The sequence below is a fragment of the Macaca fascicularis genome, chromosome 4, assembly GCF_037993035.2.
Source record: "Macaca fascicularis isolate 582-1 chromosome 4, T2T-MFA8v1.1".
In the NCBI taxonomy this organism is placed as follows: Eukaryota; Metazoa; Chordata; class Mammalia; order Primates; family Cercopithecidae; genus Macaca; species Macaca fascicularis.
In genome coordinates, this window is record NC_088378.1 from 168,333,714 (window position 1) to 168,339,713 (window position 6,000).

The window sequence follows — 6,000 nt, forward strand, 5'->3', positions numbered from 1 at the left end:
GTTAACACGCTTAGCTACGCCTCTGGCATGAGTACAACAGCAGTTTTAATCATATGCCTGTTTGTAGCAGCCTTCAAGCAGCCAAGGGTATCGTAACAAATCACAGCCCAGTGAAAACAGTTTAACAACAAATCACAGCCCAGTGAAAACAGTTTAACAAGGGACTGTCTGATGTGGTATAAGCATTCCCTTGGTCTGATTTCACCTAGAAAATGTTGTGTCGGAGAGCAGTGGTTTGCAAACCTGCAGGTGGGGCCTTGGAACTTGTGCTTACAGATAATCCCCTGAGTTCAGAACCAGTGGCATGGGCACTAGAAAACAGCTAAGGAGAATGGACATTTTGAGTTGCGTGCAGTGGGGATGGTACACTCAGGGATGAGAATATGTGCTGTACTTCATATGGATATTTTTTCATATGAAGGAACAGAAGAGTGGAAAGTGCAGAAGAAGCAGGTTTTCAGGGGGTTGTCTTGCTTTCAGTTTTGAGCAGGTGGAGTTTAAAATACCCATGGGCCAATGAAGTGCAGATTTCCAGCAGGTAGTTGGAAATTTGAGTCTGGGACTCAAGAGTGAAGTGAGCGGTGAGCTGATAATACAGAATCATCTGTATGGAGGAGAGAGTTGAAGGTGTAAAAAGCGTGAGTTTTTTAAGGAAAAGAGGAGAGCCTTGTGAAGTACTTACGTTTAGTTTCCAGAGGAAGAGAGTAGAGTAAAGGAGGTGGGAGATGTGGCCAGAAAGGAATAACAGAAGTTCACCTGCCAACTCACAGAGAGGGAAGAGCTTCTGGGAGGAGGAGGTGGGTGGGTGGCCAATGGGGTGTGATATGGTTAGGCTTTGTGTTCCTACCCATATCCCCTCTCCCCTCCTCTCCCCTCCCCTCCTCTCCCCTCCCCTCCCCTCCCCTCCCCTCCCATCCCCTCCCTCCCATCCCCTCCCATCCCCTCCCCTCTCCTCTCCTCTTTCTTCCTTTCTTTCTTGATGGAGTCTCATGCTGTTGCCTAAGCTGGAGTGCACTGGTGCAATCTCTGCTCACTGCAACCTCCGCCTCCCAGGTTCAAGAGATTCTCCTGCCTCAGCATCCCGAGTAGCTGGGATTACAGGCACCTGCCACCATGCCTGGCTAACTTTTATATTTTCAGTACAGATGGGGTTTTGCCGTGTTGGCCAGGCTGGTCTTGAACTCCTGAACCTCAGGTGATCCACCCACCTTGGCCTTCCAAAGTGCTGGGATTACAGGCATGAGCCACTGTGCCTGGCGAAATCTCATTTTGAATTGTAATCCTGAGATGTCAAGGGAGGGAAGTGACTGAATGATGGGGGTGGTTTCCCCCATGCTGTTCTTGTGATAATGAGTGAATTCTCACGAGATCTGATGGTTTTATAAATGGTAGTTTTTCTTGTGCTCTCATACAGTCTCTCTCTCCTACCACCGTGTAAGATGAGGCTGCTCCCCCTTCTGCCATGACTGTAAGTTTCCTGAGGCTTCCCAAGACATGTGGAATTTAAATCTCTTTTCTTTATAAATTATCCAGTCTTGGGCAATTCTTTATAGCAGTGTGAAAACGGACTAATAGAGGGTGGCTGTTATTAACTACAGTTCCTGGGGGATAAAAGGTGAGAAGCTGTCAGGACTTTGGACTTCAGGTTTACCTTGCAGTATGTATGATGGGGATGGGTGGTTTTCACGGGCTGGAGAGCTGAGTGGGAAGTGAGAAGTCTCCTTTCACTTCCTGGGACTTCATGGAGATCATTTCAATCTGATAAGTCTCCTGACCACCTTCTTACTCTTGCTTTATACAGAAAATATTATTTTTAAGAAGTCTGGCTGGTGCGGTGGCTCACACCTGTAATCCCAGCACTTTGGGAGGCTGAAGCGGGTGGATCACTTGAGGTCAAGAGTCTGAGACCAGCCTGGCCAACATGGCAACACCCCATCTCTGCTAAAAACACAAAAATTAGCTAGGTGTGGTGGCGCACACCTGTAATCCCATGTACTCTGGAGACTGAGGCATGAGAATCGCTTGAACCGAGGAGGCAGAGATTGCAGTGAGCCAAGATTGTGCCACTGCACTCCAGCGTGGGCAACAGAGCGAGACTTTTTTTTTTTTTTTTTTTTTTTTTTGGTGAAAGAACACACTTCATTGGGAAGCAGACTGCTGCACAGTGACCAACAGAAGAAGGCCACCCAATGAGCACTTACACATTGTGCTCCAAAAGACACAGGATGTTTTGCTAATAAAAATCAATGGGAACAGGGATTCCTCTGGGCAACTCCCCCAGCCTCATCCCTTTCAGGGATTCATAAATCTCCCATCCATTTTCCTGATGGCAGCTGTGGTTCATTAGAGAGACAGCCCTTTAGGGGTGCCTTCCTGTTTCTTATAAAGCACATTTTCTTTAGATTTTTGAAATCTTCATTTGTTACTTTCATTCTAGTTCTCTTAAGGCCATGAGATCAGCTTCCGTGCAGATTGCCTTGATGTCAGCACCAGAGAGGTCATCTTTAGCCACGATCAAGTCGTCCAGGGTTACATCATCGGCCAGCATCATCCTGCTGGGTGAATCTGAAATATGCGCTTCTTAGTCTTTTCATCAGGCAGGGGGAACTCAATCTTCCTGCTAACGTGGCCTGGTCTGATAAGTGCTGGATCCAAAGTTTCTATTCGGTTTGTGGCCACGGTATCTTTCACATTCCCCCTAGAATCAAATCCATCCAACATGTTCAACAGTTCCAACATTGTTTGCTGAATTTCTCTCTCACCACCAGAATTTGAGTCATATCTTTCTGTCCCAATGGCGCCAGTTTCATTGATAAGCACAATGGACGGTTCATGTTCTTCAGGAACTTGAAACAATTCCTGTACAAGTTTGGGCCCATCACCTAGGTACTTCTGAATAAGTTCAGAGCCAACCACTCTCAAGAAAATGGCTGAGGTTTGGTTTGCTACTGCTTTGGCTAACAAGGTTTTACCCGTGCCAGGTGGATCATAGAGAATGACCCCCTTAGGAGGCTTTATACCCGTCTCTTCATGATATTCAGCATGGGTGAAAGGAAGCTCCAGAGATTCCTTAATTTCTGGAATTTGATTGTCCAACTCCCCAGTATCAGCATAGGTCTCCTGAGGGACCTTTTCCACCTTCATCACTGTGACCAGGGGATGCGTGTCATCCATCAGCACCCCTCTCACAGCATGCACCTTGTGGTTGAGCAGGACTGAGCAGCCAGTTTCCAGCACATCCTTATCTACAAATGAAAGAATGCTGACGTAGTGTTCTGAGCCCACAGATGTAGACACGATGGCATGATTGTCATTGATGATCTCTTCCAAGGTTCCTATTGATATCGGGGTTCCTCTCAGATCATCCACTTTTGATCTTTCCTCCTCTTGCTTTTCTTGTAATGGTTTCATTTATTCCTGATTTCTAATGAATTCTTCCTCCATGAGAAGACAGTCTTTAATTTTCTCTAACTTCAGTAATTTTAACCAGCACTGAGTGTGAGGTGTCACCAGTGGCAGTTTGCTGGCAACGTCTGGTTCCTTTGTTTTCTTCTTCTTTTTCCCCACTCTAGTTGGTACAGGAGGTTCGTATTTCTTTTTCTAGTCCTTATCATCCTTCTTGCCACCTCCAGGACCGTGACCACCACTCTGACTTTGACCCATCTGGCCTTGGCTACTTGAACTTAAGACTCTTAAAAAAAAAAAAAAAAAAAAAAAAAAAAAGAAATCCAATTACTCTGCAAAGGCTGATTAAGCCCAGAATCACTGATTATTATGATTAAAGTTGAGACCCTTCAAAGGTGAGGTTTAACTTTCTTTGGTGTAGAAGAAATGTTTCAAGTAATTGAGTTTCAGAACCTGTCATTGCTAAACCCCTGTGAGGGGGCTTCGATTTTGAACCTTTTAAAAACTATTTTCAGAGGGCCATCTTTTTTGGTGTATTCTTGCTAGTGAGAGAGGGACAGTCTCCAGGAAGCTCAGAATCTCTCAGTTGTCCAAACAACCTAGCAAAGCTTCCGACAGTGGATTCAGAGTGAAATGGTTCTGTCACAGGAATGTGAGATAGGTCTGTTTTCAGTGTCATTTTCTAACTATTGATAACTTGATCTTTTTTCTTGCTTGCTTTTTTTTTTTTTTTTTTTTTTTTTGCGACAGAGTCTCATTCTGTCGCCCAGGCTGGAATGCAGTGGCACGATCTCGGCTCACTCCAAGCTCCGCCTCCTGGGTTTAAGCGATTCTCCTGCCTCAATCTCCCAAGTAGCTGGGACTACAGGCGTGCACCATCACACTCAGTTGATTTTTTTTGTATTTTTGATAGAGATGGGGTTTTACCATGTTGGCCAGGCTGGTCTTGAACTGCTGACCTCAGGTGATCTGCCCGCCTTGGCCTCCCAAATTGCTGGGATTACAGGTGTGAGCCACCACGCCCGGCTGCTTTCTTTAGTTCATACATGTATCTATACTCAGAACCCTCGTTCTGGCTCTGTTGCTCAGGCTGGAGTGCAGTGGCGCAATCTTGGCTCACTGCAGCCTCTGCCTCCTGGGCTTAAGTGATCCTCCCACCTGAGCCTCCAGAGTAGCTGGGAGTAGGAGTACAGGCATGCACCATCGCACAGAGCTAATTTTTTTTTTTTGTATTTTTTGTAGAGGCGGGATTTCACCATGTTGCCCACGCTGGTCTCAAACTTTTGAGCTCAAGCAATCCACCCACCTTGGCCTCCCAAAGTGCTGGGATTACAGGTGTGAGCCATTGTGCCTGGCCATATGTAACAATTTTTTTTACATTTTGCTACGTATTTGCTTCATATGAAAACATTACATATATGCCTGTATATACTATTTTTTCTAAACATTTAAAAGTTACATACATAAAAAAACTTCACCTTTAAATACTTTAGCATATATCTCTCAAAATGATATTCTCCTGCATAACCATATAACAATATAACACCTAACTCAACTAAATAATTACGCTCCAGTGTATAAGATTTCCTCACATTAGGCTGGGTGTGGTGACTCACGCCTGTAATCCCAGCACTTTGGGAGGTTGAGGCAGTTGGATCACAAGGTCAGGAGTTCAAGACTAGCCTGGTCAATATAGTGAAACCCTATCTGTACTAAAAATACAAAAATTAGCCAGGCGTGGTGGTGCGCGCCTGTAGTCCCAGCTACTTGGGAGGCTGAGGCAGAAGAATCGCTTGAACCCAGGAGGCAGAAGTTGCAGTGAGCCAAGATCGCGCCACTGCACTCTAGCCTGGGCGACAGAGCGAGACTCCCTCTCAAAAAAAAAGATTTCCCCAGTTGTCCCCAAAGTATTTTATATATCTGGTTTGTTCAAAACAAGATCTAATCAAGAGCATTCCTCTTTTTCTAGAACAATCATTCCTTCCCTTCCCCTCCTCCCAAGTATGTTGACTTGATGACGAGAGATTGGGCTACTTAAGAATGTCCACATTCTGGATTTGTCTGATGGGTTTTTCATAGTATCACTTGTCTTGTTCCTCTGTCTCCTGTGTTCTGTATCTGGAAGTTACGATAAACTGAAGGCTTACTTAGATTGAAACTAAACCTGTTTGGTGAGAAACCTCATGGGGATGCTGTGCACTTCATACTGTGCCACATAAGGAGGCACATACTGACCAGTGTCCTACTATTAGTGATGTTATGATCATTGGTTTAAGGTGCTGACAGCCAGCTATCTCCATTGTAAAGTTACATTTTCACCTTTGAGACTGGGGAGTAATCTGTGGGATAATTCTTACCTGTTGTGGGAAAAACTAGTTCACCATCATCAACTTGTGTTTAAGGCTTTTTAGCATCCATTGATTATTTTTGCTTGGATCAATTATGAGAAAACAATTACTGGTGATTTTCTACAAAAATTAGCTGGGCATGGTGGCAGGCACCTGTAATCCCAGCAACTGGGAGGCTGAGGCACGAGAATTACTTGAACCCGGGAGGTTGCAGTGAGCTGAGATAGTGCCACTGCACTCAAGCCTG

The 6,000-nt window shown here is 45.1% G+C and overlaps 1 pseudogene; it reads right to left on the reverse strand.

The window, feature by feature from the left end:
• Nucleotides 1–2,175: 2,175 nt before the first annotated feature.
• LOC102132655 (26S proteasome regulatory subunit 4 pseudogene) lies at nt 2,176–3,659 on the reverse strand (annotated as a pseudogene).
• Between the last annotated feature and the right edge of the window lie 2,341 nt (nt 3,660–6,000).